At 37.7% G+C, this 16,339-nt stretch overlaps 1 pseudogene; it reads left to right on the top strand.

Moving 5' to 3' along the window:
- The window catches only part of LOC113920482, a 62,257-nt pseudogene that overhangs the window by 10,394 nt on the left and 35,524 nt on the right, over positions 1 to 16,339 (top strand).

Below are 16,339 nucleotides of genomic sequence, written 5' to 3'. Positions count from 1 at the left end.
GATCCTGTGACTCTCCTATGTTTTCCCATGGCGTGGCTTGTCTCTTAGTCCTCCTCGTGTATTATTGAAATGTCCTTTCTCCTTTCTGATTCCACACTAGCCTATAAATAATGACAGTGGGGTTTCTGTCTAGGCCATAGTTGTATCTACATCAGTCACAGTACTTTACACCATATTGGACATCCAAGAAATAGTTATTGGATGTGTGATTTTTAGCTATTTGTTCTTCATTGGTTCTGTGCTGCATAATAGCATTTCTGATGGAGACAGAAAGAAAGAGCAAGGAAGGAAGGAAGGACGAAAGAAAGAAAGAAAAAGAAAGAAAGAAAGAAAGAAAGAAAGAAAGAAAGAAAGAAAGAAAGAAAGAAAGAAAGAAAGAAAGAAAGAAAGAAAGAAAGAAAGAGAGAAAGAAAGAAAGAAAGAAAGAGAGAAAGAGGAGGGGAGGGGAGGGGAGGGGAGGGGAGGGGAGGGGAAGGTTGGTTATGTATGAGATTGTTTTGCCAGCAGAATGATTCTTTTTTGAAATTTTAGGCATGAATTCCATTAAATTTTACTGAAATTGTTTCAGTGGAAGAATTAAACACTGTTATTCATCTTTGTTTCTCATATTTAGAAGCATATTTCTATAACTAGATATGCTGGTTACATTGAATATAAGAGGCTCCCAACATACAAATAATCAGGTAAATTATGTGGATGAATTATTGTGTATGTGTGTGTGTATCAGATTATTGTATAATGTCTTTGAAGAACAAGTTGATATTTTTTTCTCCATTAAGAATTCTTTTGAAGAGTCTGTACTGTACATAAATGTGTACATACATATAATTTTTTACAGCTGTCTCATATTTGAAAGTAAAGCCATTTCCTTTCAAAATTAGACATCTATTCAAGACAGACAACTACTTTTAATGGTAACAGATTTTGGAGTTATTCTAAAGCACTATTATTGCATTATTGATGTTTGACTTGTAAGAAACTATATAAGATTGTTGAAAATATCAAATAGCCATTTCCAAGCCTAGGCTTTCACAGAACATAGCACTGCCTTTATTACTGATGACACATATTCATCACTGAGACTTTTAAAAAGGTATCTTTTGAGACTATCTGTGGGGCCTGGAAGTGTACTCCTTTATTAGAGATTTAAAAATGAAAGGCTTAACAAGCCGGTTAATAGTTCTAGAACTAGGGATAGGTCTTTGGCAACATTGTAAAGAAGTGTAATTTGCCTTTGGTGCTCTTGCATCCTTCTTTGGAAGACTTCTAACATCTCTCCCAAGTGCCGGGCACCTCTCATTGCCCTCTGAGGCCATCTCCCCCTGGTCATTCTAATGGACTTCCCCCATACCTTCACTCTCCACAGCCCATCTCCTCAGCATCAAGGCTGATGCCAGACAGAGCTGCCACTCCTACCTCCCACTGTCAATTTCCATAGAAAAGAGTCCAGGAGGGTCCTGCTTTTATTGATTCCTGCCATAGCAAGAAAGCATAGTGAGACTGTGGGAATGATACAGAAGCTGGCCTGACTCACTAGGATCTAGGTTTTGGCACCCCACGTTTGTTCTCCGAAGTGTGTTTTCTTTCGGCTTCAGTCCTGTATTTTCTCTAGGTTCCTATTGTTCTGTTGAATTTCAGGCCATCAGCATTTGTGTCCTCTGTTTCTTGGCTGTCTGCTTCCCTTGTCTCTGACCATACTAGAGATTTCCCTTTGTCCCTTCTGTGCTTGTCTTTCTGTTCCTGTCCCATGGCCTTAATCAAACGTCTGCACCTTACATCTCAACCCTGGAGTTATACCTTGACTCTCAGTATCCAAACTTTGTGTTGGGCCGGACAACTTCCATTTCTAGTCTATATTCCTTGTCACTAGACTTATTAGCACTGATCCCTTTCTCTACAATTCATACACTTCACGTTAGGTCAGCTAAATCAATGATCTGATTTTTCCAAAGTCTTATGTGATCATGTGTCATTGCTAACATCATATCATGCATCTTTCCAGGAAATCAATGGTGGTGTGCCATAAACAAGTGATGGGTGTGAAAAAAATATTTTTATCTGTTTCTACCCTGCTAAAGCCATTGATAGAAAGAGAGTGGTTTGAAGTGGAAAAATATGTGGCTCAGAAGCAGGGCAAAGACCTGATCCCTAGTTCCTCTGCTTCAGAGCAGGGCATCAATTTAGGGAAATGTAAGTGCCGTTGTTCCATTTTTCCCACATCCCAGTGAGAGCATTCAAGTGACTATATACACAGTATTGGTGATGGTCGGAGTTGCAACACTTTTGCTCTCATCTGTATCTCCTTTTGTTTATATCTATAAATATTTACAAATTGAATATTGGTAAGTGGAAATTCTTGTGTATTGAAACCCTATTTCTATTAGCCAAGCAACTCACCTTTTAGACATCGTCCTAAGACATTTGGCTATCTGAATGCTCTGCTCACAGCTTAGAAATAAAAAAATAAGAAGTAGAAATAGTAAAAACAGAAGAAGAAGAAGAAGAAGAAGAAGAAGAAGAAGAAGAAGAAGAAGGAGAAGAAGAAGAAATAGTATAACAAATAAACATGTTGAAATGTGGCACCAGACAGCTAAAACACCCTGGCCTGGGGAAAGGGATGCAGAAAAAAAAAAATGAATAGAAGTTTGGTGTCATTTTATATAAAGACAAAAAAAAAATCGACTATGTTTCTCAAAGGACGATGAGGGCATTACAGCATTGTAGGACAATTCAATAACAGATTAAATTAGGTTAATGCTCTCTCTGAGGAGACAGACGAGTTTGCAGTAGTTTGGGGATTGTCTCCAGCTTCTTTCCTCCCAAGCCCTCCTCCATCCTACAACCAGAGCTCAGTTTCTAAGACACATATATCATCCCATCATTCCCCTGATTAGAACTTTCCGGTGGTTACCTCCCCTTTGTCTACAGGATAATCTAAACTTTTTAGCTTGATGTACAAAGCTCTTCAGTCAGATTGTAATTTATATTTCTTAACCATTTCTCCATAGGATAGAGCCTAGGTAGATTTAAGACTTAGAGTAGGCCCTGGAAATAACAATCATAATACATACATTATTGGACTGTTTGCTATATTCCATGGATGAGGCTAAGAGCTTTTTGAACACTGTGTCACTTATATAATATAAAAAATATGGATGTTGATTATTTTATAGATGAGGAAACTGAAGCTCAAATTAAGGTTAACAAACACATCCAAGAGTTGATAGCTAGTAAGTAGACAAGTAAGTCAATGTTAAGTCCAGGCCATCTAATTCCTAGAAGATAGTGGTCTCAAGCCTTTGCCTGTGAAACCCATGGGCATCTGTGGTCACTCTCCCACAAAAGAATGGCCCCCACCTTGCCGTCGTGTAAATCAGGATTTAAAATATATATATATATATAATTTCAGTAGGAGGGATTAAGATGGTTTCTACAGGTTGCTCAGCAAAATTTACAGTTCAAAGGGGCATCAGGTAAATGTGTAACAAAATGTGTTGTCTTTTTGATGGGATAGACAGCAAACAGAGGTCCTGATCCACTTCAGGTAATTAAAGGGTCTGTGACACATCTTGAAAGTGAAGAGGTATGAATTCCAGGGCCCTGGAGGAATTCCAAACCACATAATTATACCTTGTACTTTCTACCTAAAAATTTTCCTCAGAGTTTCAGCTGAAAAATAAATTCTTCCCTTCCCCTTCTAAATATTGCCGCTGTGGCTTGTGAGGCATCGTTATGCTTCTTTAAGCAGACCCTTCCTCTATTTCATTGAGGTTTCCCCTGCAAGGTGGCCCAGAATAAAAGGTACTGTTTTACAAATCTTTCCTTACCCTGTTGGACCAATATAGTAAGCATGGCCAGCTCAATCCCAGGAAGGAGGTAGATAGGTGATAGATAAAATAGATTGATAGATAGATATGCAGGCATTAATATACAAAAGTCAAAGTAATAGAAAATTATAAGTATTGTATTTCTTTTAATTATTGTATGAATGGTTCATTTAAACTACAACTCACCTCTTGCACAACTGGTAGTTCTAACCTGTCAGGATGGTTGTCAGCATGAGGAAATAGAAGAATTATTTTAACTGTAACTGATTGAAATAAAGATCAAGGGTCATTTGCAAGTGTCTTTCTGAACTGGATTATGCTTCGCTTTCAAGTGTAATTGAAATTTGTCTCAAATAATTATGCTAGAAGTGTTGTGACAAATGGTACATAATGTAGATGTCTCTTTATTAAAATTGATTGCATCGTTTTTACACTCTGTAAATGTAAGTAGAATCCTTGCTAAATATTCATAGAGATGAAGCATAGAAACAGGGAAAAAAAAAGAAATTAGTATGATTATACTGTCATTTGAAATGAACCACTAATCAAATTTATTAAAATTACATACTTTATTAAATTAGTGAACTGCTAGCATTTATTGAACAATGTCTTCAAACCTATGCTAAGTGCTTTACACACATCATTCTGAGAAGAGGACTCTGGGCTTTGCTGAACTGCCAAAGGGGGAAAATGGGTCAAGAGCATCCATTCATTCTACTCTTAAGGAAGAAGAATCAAGTAATTCCAACATTACTTTTTAATTTCCAAATAAACACATTGTATAATGGCATAGCTTCAAATTTTAAATTAGTTTTTGAATAAAATAACGTTTCAAAGGAATGTTGTAGTGAAGCTGTTTAGTAGAGGAAGAAGGAAAACAGATGATCAGAGTAACCACAAGTTGAATGAATGATCTGTGGACAATAATTGCTTTGATACTATAAAGCCGTATCTCATTCCAGGTCAAGAAATCTCTAGGTTTTCAATCTTTTTTTTTATAAAATCTGAAATTTTAAAGTGTGCTAATCCACATTTTATAGAGTTGATTCTCTCAACCATAGCAAGACTCCTTGTTGTTATGAATAGCTCAGTCTATAAAAAGCATAGTAAATATCTATACCAGGAATTAAACTCCCAATCTAATCATTATGCAAAACCATGCAAAATGATCTATAGGGGTTTCATTGCAGAATGTGTGTTGTTCATACTTGATCTGCTGTGTGTACATGTGTCCGTATACTTAACTATTACACTTTTTCCCAAAGGAGCAAAAAAGCTAGTATTAAGCAGTTTCCATTTGTGAACTGACATTTTGATTTTTTAAAAATCAGTCTTTTAGGATTTCATTGTTCTGTTTCATTTCTTTCAGTTCACAGTTATCTTTTTATGATGCACCTTGTTAATTGTTGTTTTCTTCTTAAGGTAAATTACAGCTTTGTGAAATGGTCAGTGCTACTCACAAAATGCTGTCAAACTGTGAATTACAGAAGCCTTTGATGGAGATAATAAAGATCAAATAACATTGCCTTTCGTTTTCCAGACTGCATTTCTTTCCAAGATTTGGTTTCAATCAATACCATTATTGCTACCCATGCATTTTTGTCATTCCAACAAAAAAATAAAATTCTTCGTCTTTTTCTAACTTGTTAGATAACTCTGTTAGCCATTAGAATCTTTTTCAATTTATACTTTTTAATGGAAAGATATTAATTTTATAACCACTATGCTTTGCCCAACAGAGTCATTGTCCTTGGGTGTAAAGATGGTAAGTTGTTTGCAGCATTACTGAAGTAGGACCAAAACACCAAATCTTGGAAAGAGAATTAGTTATTCTACTTCTTCAGCACGTTTTTCCTTGTATACAGCACCTTGGTAGCATGAACCATTTTAGAAACAATCCGCGATTAACCATAAGCCCTAAGTCATGTCCCAGGGCCGACCCTAGGCAATCCTGGGGAGACCTAGAAACTCAGCTTACATTTATTGAGGAACATTCCATGATGCCCCATCAGGTTGGGTCAGCAGATTCAGAGTCCCAAACAGTCAGCATTTCAGGTTGGGTCAGCAGATTCAGAGTCCCAAACATTCAGCACTTCTCCAGCATGTTACTACACATCATATCATATCATATGCACTTATCATTATTTACACAATATCTGTCTTTCCCTTTGGATTGTAAGCCCCATGAGAGCAACGACTGTAACTTATTCAGGTCTGTCTCCCTAGGACTTAGCAGAGGAGCTGGTGGCTATACTGGTTGTTTAATTAATATGTGTTGAGTGGATACATGAAATGAAACAGAGTATGCCTTCCCAGTTTAGATCACTGTTTTCATTTTTCTCATTCTTGTCTAGAACAAGCCTACTTGGTTATAAACAGCTGTCAAAATGTGGAGGGCATGCTGAAATTTCTACAGGGTCCAGACAGGGCTGGACAGAGAGTTCCACGGTGAGTCCTGACAAAAGAGTTCTACTTAGTCCCGCCTGTTGTAGCCATATGGCAATGCCCTAACTAATTTATTTTAGAGAAACCAGATCTTATATTTTTACATGAAAAAGCATTTTCTGATTTTTTAAAATTCACTTTAGGCCACAAGAATATGTCAGCTCTCTATCTTCAGCATATATAGCAAATTTATAATCTCTGATCTATGTCTTCTGTTTTTCTCTAGTGTATAAATTTGTAAAGAAATATCTCTTGGTGGTTAACGAATTCCATTTGCTAAGATATCTAGTATGCATATTAAAAATCAAGACTATTACCAAATTCTGCCATGTTCCTTTCCATGCTGTCTGGTTCTTTATTTCAATTTCAACTTCTGTCTCTCCTCCACCAGTGGGGTGGGGTTCTTCCTATGATAAATGTCGCTACGGTTCAGCCCCAGTGGAGTCATAGTTTGAATGTCTTCAACTGTCTTGAGATCAGCCTGAAGTAGCTACTTCCACACTGAAGGTGGCCAAAGACAGGCACAAACCCGATTCAACTTTGGGGTCTTTCTCTCCAAAGTTAGTACATTCACTGTCATCCTACAAGTCATATCAATAAGATTATGGTTAACTATAATCAAAGCTACATCAGACTTCCATTTCTGCCCCCATTACTCAATTTAAAGGTTGTTCATGTGGACTTTACATGAGTTCTAGCCTGCCTTTTGAACCCTATTCTTTTCCTATGGGAGAAAAAAATCTTTAGTTGCCTCTGATCAATTTTGTTCTAACTCTGACATCAGCATTCAGAAGCAAGAACTTCCCCTCTTCCATAGATCCTTCACAACTGGCATCAGTTATAAACCCAAGGCCCCAAGCCCCTAGCCAATGAACACTTCCTATTGGGCCTCATTCTAGAATAACAGCTGCATCTCTACCTGAGAGGTACGCCCTGCTAATCCCACGCAGGGTGTATCTCTGTTCTTCAGTTCTGGCCCTGAAGAGACAAATGGCCTCTTGCAGTGAATCATGTGCTCCTGTTGACCACAGTTAAAATAGTTACTGCCTGCTTTCTTCAGGCATTCTCATTTCTCCAGCCCCCTTGAAATGATTTGTTTTTTTCCTCTCTTCTGGAACAAGTTATGTGCTACATTTTTTGACACTCATATCCTAGGCTTTATTCATTCCACTGTAAATTAGTTAGCTTTGCTTTTGATTGCCTGAGACTTATGTCTTGATTCTTTCTCTAATGCCCAAAGATATCTGTGATGGTAATGTTGACCATGCTCATTCTAAACCACTTGTTTTCCTCTTATATCTGCTTTGGTTTTCCTTATCATCTATTCTAATGTTCACACATTTTAGCTGCAAACTATGATGGACTGCCTGACCATTTGTGGATTTAGACACCAGAACTTCTGTGCAAAGAAATCTGAAATTGAACAAAATAGTTTACATTTTAGCAAATTAAAAGGAGCAATGATCTGAAGTCAAAGACTCTAGTGCAGCAACTTAGAAGCAGATTGGTCTTTGACAAATTAATTAATCTCTCTACAGTTTAGCTTTCTTATTCGTGACTTGGATGTGATTTTTGTGGTGTTGCTATGAGGATTAAATGGGATAATATTTGTGAAAGTACTTGAAAACCTAAAAAGTACCACCCAAATATACAATATTATCAAATAATGCAGCTTTATGTTGTACATTTCTTACAGCCTTGAAGGATAAGTCATGTACAGCTGCAAGTGTCTTGATGCACAGATAGTACATATTTAATGCCATATCTGCTCAGTTATATAATGTCTCCTCAGGGAAACCAAGACATATATGTTGCTTTTGGCTATAATCTAGAAAGTGTGTTGTGGTCTGGAGGGTAGGTTGTGAGAGGAATAAAGAGACAAGGAGATTTACTTTTAGCTGTTTGCTTTAGGTCTGCTCTTTTCTCACTTAAGCTGCTTTCCTACATTAATAGTTTCTCTGACTCTATGTCAACTGCTCTGGTGTTTGGTCAGTGCATGGTACCAGGCTTCTCCCCACCAGGCACACTGATTTGGCTGGACTTGGGGTCCAGCCAGCCCTTTCTCTGATCATATCTCTGCCCTAATCAAGGACCCCTGGCCTCATAAGATATTACCTCACTGCCCATGGTATGAAATTCCCATACCTTACATGCAATTCCTTGTATATCGAGTCTCACGCACACACCCCAGGCATATGAATGCTCTGTGCCTACATCTCAGCTCTTATATTCCTGTCCCTCAGGGACTCTGACTCAATCTGCCTACTTGGACCTTACCCACACCATGTACTAACTGTCTAAATTAATGACCCTTTATACTTTTTCGTTCTACACGGTCATGTTAGTCACCTGCTTCTCAAACTTCCCCCTCTAGACTGTGAGTTCCTTGAGGACCAGTTCCATTACTCACTCATCATCTCATCCCCAAATCCTTCCCTAGTGTCACTGGCACACAGCATTTTGATCAAAACTTTGTGCAGCTAGTACCTTTCTGGTAACTGCCCTGCTGCCAAGACATGCTCCACACCTCTGGATATCTAGACTCTGGACTGTCCTGAACTATGGGGTCCTGGAACCTTTGGTTTATACCTGACTTTCATGCAACTGGACCACTGACTTGCTTGCTCAGTCTGCTTCCTGTTGGCTTGCTCCATATCCCAACCCAATTTGGTTGTCCTTGTTTCTCCACTCTTCTAATCTGGGAGAAGCTCAGATGTGGAGATTAAACTTGTTGTAGTTGAAAATAATTGAGGAAGCCAGATTTGAACTCACATAAAGCCTCACAGCATTGGCATCCCCCGGGAAATGGTTAGAAATGCAGAATCTCAGGCCTCACTCCAGACCTACTGAATCAACACCTGTATCTTATTAAGATTCCAGGTAAAATGATGCATATGCAAATGAAAGTGTAAGAGTCACTGACTTAAAGCACACACACATACAGTGTATAATACAATATATAATGTATAATAAAGCACAGCTAATATACTTCAAGATTTATAAACTATATAAATAATATATTCCATAAAATGAAAATAGAGTGTAAAAATATTAGAGTACCAATTGATTTATTTAATTTTCTTTATGAAACTTATAAACTACACAAAATTTTTTTAAAATCTCTGAAAAGTAGGGGTGCCTGGGTGGCTGTCAGTTGAGTGTCTGACTTTTGATTTTGGCTCAGGTCATCACCTCACGGTCCTGGGATCAAGCCCCATGTCAGGCTTCTCGTTCAGCGGGGAGTCTGCTTGAAGATTTCTCTCCCCCTGCCTCTGTCCCTCTGCCTGCTCATGAACACACTCTCTCTCTCTCTCTCTCTCCCTCTCCTCCTCTTCCCCTTCCCCCCGTCAAATAAATAAATAAATCTTAAAAAAATAAAATTTCTGAAAAGTAAAAACAACAAGCATTAAAGGCAGCATGAAGTAGTAAAATATCAGAGAATTCAGTTTTGTAAGACCTGGTTTCTAGTATAGCCTTGCTGTGGGTTAAGCAGTCAACTCTTCTGGGTCTCATTTCTGTGTTAGGAAAAGATGTAATGCAAAATTAGGTGAACTCAAAATGTTGTCTAACGTTTGTGTTTCTTATAAGTAATTCTCTATGATTCCTTCAACTCACAACATTGTAGTTAGATAATTACTGAAGCTCATCTTAGCAATTTAAACTTTTATCAACCTATTTATTGGTTCTTATCTTTCTTCTGTAAGTGGGATTTACTCTAGTCAGGGTTCTTTCAGCTGCAAGAGATAGAGACTAACAGTGACCAACTGTCCCAGTTTCCTGGGGAGGGAGAGGTTTCCTAATAAAACCAAGATGGTCACATGCAAACTGGGATGGTTAGTCACCCTACTCTGTCCAGATTATGCCAGAGAAAGGAGTTTATTGAGAGAACATACTGGCATAGAATGCAGGAAAGCTTAATAAAACCTCAAAGGAACCATCATCACTCAGTTCTATAGCCCAGCCACCCAATCTTCTCTCTGTCTCTCTGTCATGGTGTCTTTCCTTTTTCCATATATCAACCCCATTCCCCTCTGTCTACTGACTAGCTTCCTTTGCTTAATATTTGTTTTTTGTTCCTGCACAATTTCAATCTTTATGAAGATGTAGACTTTGTGATTACATCCTGTCTTTAGAGCCAGGGCATAGATTTTTAATTCCAAGTGAGCTATAAACAGGCTGTTCTTAGATTCAAATGGGCCATGACCAGAGGTGGATAAAGAAGTTAGGTCACGTGTGACTGAATACTGGGATTTTGGAGAGCAGAGCCTGTGTGTTTGGACTAGCCCTTAGATGGAAACTTGAGTAGGGAGTGCTTTTCAATTTGTATCTAGTATACCATTTTCATTACTCCCCATTTTTGCCTCTATTAGTTCAAGCTTATTCTCTGATGCAAGTTCACGTACAAGTGTGAAATACAAGCATAGCACTTCTCACTCTGTAGCCAAATGCCTTTAAATGATCTCAACATTTCATAGCACAGCCTATTCTTCTAGTAGTTCATTGTGAAGCCTTCCTTGAGTATTCAGCCATCTGGTTCCAAACTTCATGATCTGATCTTACAGGCTTCGAACTGCCAACTTCAAGGAGAAGCATATCACAGTCTGTCCCAGGTTTTCCTACTTCATTCACAAGCCTTATGCCTGCACCAATAAGGTGACTTGTTTGTATATTTTAACATTCTGATTTTATAAAGTGCAAAGCCTTTTTCTCAAATACTTTGGAAAAAAAGTGCAACATGGTTTTCCACAGTTAAGCTTAAAATCTTACATTCCTCAAATTATCTGTAATTACTTAGAAAAATTTAAGATTCATAACAAATTTCTATGAGTCAGGGTAAGAAAAATCATCATAATTGAAACTTCTGATTTGGTAGCTTTTTCTGTATTTGAACTCTACAATAAAACCAAACAACAAGTTCTATGCCTGCCAGAAAACCCTCTTTCTTGCTATTTCTTTGCATAATGTGATTACTGATCCATTTCAGCTTCTCATCTCAGAGCTTTAATTTGCTTTGACTATTATGTAGATTAATATAGTAGAATCAAATTTCAGGAAATACTATTTCAATAGAGATTCATTTCTATTACATATAGGAAGGTATCCAGAAAAAGGAAAGCTGTAATTATAACTGATGTATTTTAACCTTTATAATTATCAAAACCAATAACATCTATCTTCGCAAGAAATGTTTCAGATACCTTTTCAATTTCCATTTGTCAAGAAATCTCCTTTAAACAATAAGGCCTACATTAGGCATAAGTGATAATTTACTGGATTTCTACTGCTGTTCTAAAATAGCCATCAATAATAGCCTTAATAAAATGTATGACTTACACTCTGGCATCCAGTTAGAATTTATTAAACTAGAAGAACTGAGGTGACTCATTGATTCACAGAAAATGCCCTCTGAAATACTTATTTTATGATCAGCCAGGTACATTCAACCTTCAGACATACACATCATCAATCATTCAAAAGATATAAATAAATAAGAACTATTCATTTATTGGGTGAATATAAACATTCATCTGTAAGTCTGTGATGCAGTTTTGTAAGCTCAAGACCACAATTCATAGACAGCTTAGAAATTTTCCTGAACTGGTAAATGAAAATCTCCTACTGGTTGCACTGACTTTACCATATATCCATTTTATTTAGGTAAAAATTGATTTGCTTTGTAATCAATATGTTTCTCATTTGTCCTTTGCCCAACAACCCTAGATAGGCCTTCATCACTCTCAACTAGATTATTTCCCTCATAAATAATAAAATTCTCTACAGTTTCTTCCCTCCATAATCCACACAGTATATTCTGCCACACTGATTTTCTTAAAACCCTGATCTTAAAATGGAACTCCTTTCCCAATGGCCTCTAATTTTATATCCAAAAAATCATCTTGAAATACTAAAATTGTGAAATCATGAACACCTTAGACGGAAATAATCCTCCCAAAGCATATATGCTTTATTTATAAAGTATATGCTTTATTTATCCTAGCATATGCTTTCTTTATCCAAGCCACAAATATTTATTGTGTATCTACTATGCTTTAGACATGAGTATAGGCCTAAAGATATGGTGGTGAACAGAACAGACTATAGTTGCTTTTTTGGAATTTACATTTGGGTGAGAGAGAGAAAAATCAAGGAAACAGGAAAAATAATCAAGCAGTGATAAGTGCATTGAAGAAAATGAAACAATGTTGGTCAGTGCATGGCTACTTTATTTTTTAAAAAGATTTATTTATTTATTTTAGAGAGAGAGTGGGGGGAGGGGCAGAGGGAGAGGGAGAGAGAGAATACTCAGGCAGACTCTCTGTTGAGCTGGAGCCTGATGCAGGCTCCATCTCATGACCCCGATCTCATGACCTGAGTGCAAATCAAGAGTCAGATGCTCAACTGACTGAACCACCCAGGTGTCCCTACATGGCTACTTTAGATGTTCAGTGAAGATGCATTAGTTTCCTAGGGCTGCCTTAATGAATGGCATATACATGGCGGCTAAAAAACAACACTGTCTTATGGTTCTGGAGTCAAGAAATCCAAAATCAAGATGTCACCAGATTTGTGCCCCCTCTGAGGGTTCTAGCAAGAAATTCTTCCTTGCCCCTTCCAGCTTCCAAAGATCAGACATTCCTTGACTTGTGATTGCATAACTCCAATCACCGCCTCAGTTTTCACATAGCCTTCTCCTCATCTCTCCATGTCTCTCCTCTGCATGTCTCTTTGAAGACACTTGTCATTGGTTTTAGGTCCACCTGGGTAATATAGTTCATCTTATCTCAAAATCCTTACATACATCTGCCAACACCCTTCTTCAAAATAATTCAAATACAGTTTCCAAGATTATGACATGGACCACCATTCAGTCACCAAAGAAGATTTCTCTAAGGAAGTAATAAATTTAAGTTGAAACCTAAATCAAATGAAACCATCTCTGTGAAGATTAGGGAAAGAGATCCCAAGAAGAGAGACCAGCCAATACAGGGAACCTAAAGCAGAACGAAGCTTGACATATTTGAGGAAGCAAAAGAAAACCAGCCTGGCTGAAGCTTCATGGTGGAGAGAAAAAGTCATACACAATGAGTTCAGAATGCTAAGCTGATCATGGATATCATGATAGATATTTAAAGAGTGCCCCTCTTGCACTGTTGATGGGAATGCAAACTGGTACAGCCACTCTAGAGAACAGTTTGGAGGTTCCTCAAAAAGTTAAAAGTAGAACTACCCTGTGATCCAGCAATTACACTATGAGGTATTTACAAAAATACAGATTCAAAGGAGGTACATGAAAATGAGGATACAAAAATACAGATGCAAAGAGGTACATGCACCCTGATGTTTATAGCAGCATCATCAACAATAGCCAAACCAGCCAGACTATGGAGAGAGCCCAAATGTCCATTGACTGATGAATGGATAAAGAAGATGTGGTGTGTATATATATACTGGAATATTATTGAGCCATCAAAAAGAATGAAATCTTGCCATTTGCAAAAATGTGGCTGGAGCTAGAGTGTATTATGCTAAGTGAAATAAGTCAGAGAAAGACAAATAACATATTATCTCACTCATATGTGGAATTTAAGAAAGAAAACAGATGAACATATGGGAAGGGGGGGAAAGAAAAAAAAGAGAGAGGGAAACAAACCAGAAGTGACTCTTCATGATAGAGAACAAACAGGGGTGATAAAGGGAGGTGGGTAGGGAATGGGCTAGGTGGGTGATGGGTATTGTCGTGATGAGCACTGGGTGTTGTGTGTAAGTGATTACTATTTCCTGAAATGAGAAAGACTGACAGGAGCACGTTTGCAGTGGTGAAATTAGGGGTTTGATTTTGGCCATTATCCATGTGGAAATGTCAAATAGTTGGATATAGGAATCTAGCATCAGGATAAAATCTCAAGAGCTGAAAATATAACTCTGGTGGTTACCTTACCTCTGCTTGGACAGTACTGATTATTACTTAATTTTTAGGAAGTCAGTTGTATTGTTGACTTGTAATTAGAACCAGTTTATAAGACATACAAGCTCACTGCTCTCTTTAAAGACTACGTGCTCTCTCTACTATGCTGCCCCTGATCATTAAGCACAACAGAAAGAGATTTACCTAATTCCTTTGCTTTGTCCCCTAAACTCAAGTTTTCACTGAAATCACAAGATTTCTGAAAGAGACTCCAAAAAGGAATTGAAAAAATTGAAATTATGGTAATATAGTCATCATGATTTATATGGCTTTCCACAGTATCAAACTACTCTGAAGGAAGCTGTGCTCATTTGGATATGTAAGTTCAGGGGTATTTTTAAAAAGACTCTTTGCATTCAAATATTATATAGATTTCTACCTATGTGTATGTGTATATGCAAACACAAATATAATACATATGTAAGACATGATCTAAGTGTGTGTGTGTGTGTGTGTGTGTGTGTGTGACAACAGATACAGGTGGAAGAAAAGAAGAAATACATCACTGCTTTAACTAAGAATGCTGTAGTAATTATGTGAAGAGCTTATACCCATTGACTTAATGTTGAGAATAAAATTAAGTTTAGTGATTAAACCATCTAAGTTATCAGATTTGGTCTGGGACCCCTCAGTTTTACTTCTGTGTCAGCAACCATGAAGCACAGTTGCTTCCAGGATAGGCGAACTGACAACATAAAAATGCGCAAAGAGCTGTGAAGCACCAGCGTGGAGAATACTTTGATATAGAAACAAATAAACCTGTGTAACTTATCTGTCCCCAGGGCCATCACTGGAGAGTGGCAATTGCAATCTCCACAGCTGCTTAATCTCTCTGGGAGACCCTGTGATATTTGGGCTTTGAACCAAAATACCTGGGTTTGCATCTGGCTCTACCACTTAGGAATGTGTGACTTTATAAAATTCATATAATTTCTCTGAATCTTTTTTTTTTAAGATTTTATCTATCCATTTGACAGAGAGAGAGAGAGAGAGAGAGAGAGAGACTCAGAAAATCTGAGTCCACTGACATCAGTTTTAGGAGCATTGTTTAAAATAAAAACTGTGGGAAATGACCCAGGGAAAGGTGTTGGATCACAAAAAGAGATTAAAAGCCTCTCCACCCCCCACAGGGAAGAAGAGATGGGAAGAAAGATAGGAAACCCTCAGAAGAGGGAAAGTACAGACTTTGAAAAGAAAGAGGAAAACTTTAAAATTCCCTGCTGAGGGTGGCTGCTCTCAAGTGAACTGGGCCACTAAAGATGCAGTGCATTGCAAAGTGATCAAATACAACCATAGAAGACCAGACGAAGGTTGTCTGCTTAGGATTCAAAGAACATCTGTCCACAAAATCAGCTTAGCTTTGGTCTGCTCTGTGTATGGATATGAAAAAGTAAGCTAGTCAGAAAAGAAAGAAAAAAAAGTAACATAATGGTTAGCTTGAAAAGGGGCAAAATGTGGACTCTTCTAGATTAATTAGGGTATTTTGGACCTCATCACTCTGTTTGAGTAAGTTGAGATGTACACTTTATACTTACCTCAAGTATCTCTGTTAGGTACCTGGGGATTTTTTCCACTATAAATATAGACTAGTTGTGAATTTTTCACCAGCTAATTGTGTAGCCTATAATAATATCAGAACACCCTGAGCCAAAGGTACTTCAAGAAAAATAAATAGGAAAATGGTACAAATTAAAGACTTGTGGAGGAGTCATTGCCCTGAATCAAGAAATGAACCAAACAACCAAGAACCTACCTTAGAAGTCTTCTCTTTGGAAGACTACCCAAAGAGGAGTGAGAGAGGTATTTATTCACAGGAAGAAAAATAAAGAAAGTATTTGCAGAGGGCATCAAATTTTTTGGCACCCAGAATTTTTATTGGTCCATCACTGTTGTGTAGCATAGTGCCATTAGCTAACTTCAGAGCTAAAGGTGGAAAGAGTATTGTGCCTACTTAAAATTTTAGTGCACTGAGGCTCCAAATCCACTAAAGAAGCAGAACCAGTCCTGTCTCAGAGACAGTTCAGTAATTTGAGAAAGGCCAGATGAAATTCCAAGTGAAATAATGATCACAGAGGAAGGAGGATGAAGCAGACTATAGCCC

The sequence above is a fragment of the Zalophus californianus genome, chromosome 3 (assembly GCF_009762305.2).
Source record: "Zalophus californianus isolate mZalCal1 chromosome 3, mZalCal1.pri.v2, whole genome shotgun sequence".
NCBI classification, from domain to species: Eukaryota; Metazoa; Chordata; class Mammalia; order Carnivora; family Otariidae; genus Zalophus; species Zalophus californianus.
Note: the sequence above shows the minus strand (reverse complement) of the source record. Positions and strands in the feature narration are given on the sequence as shown.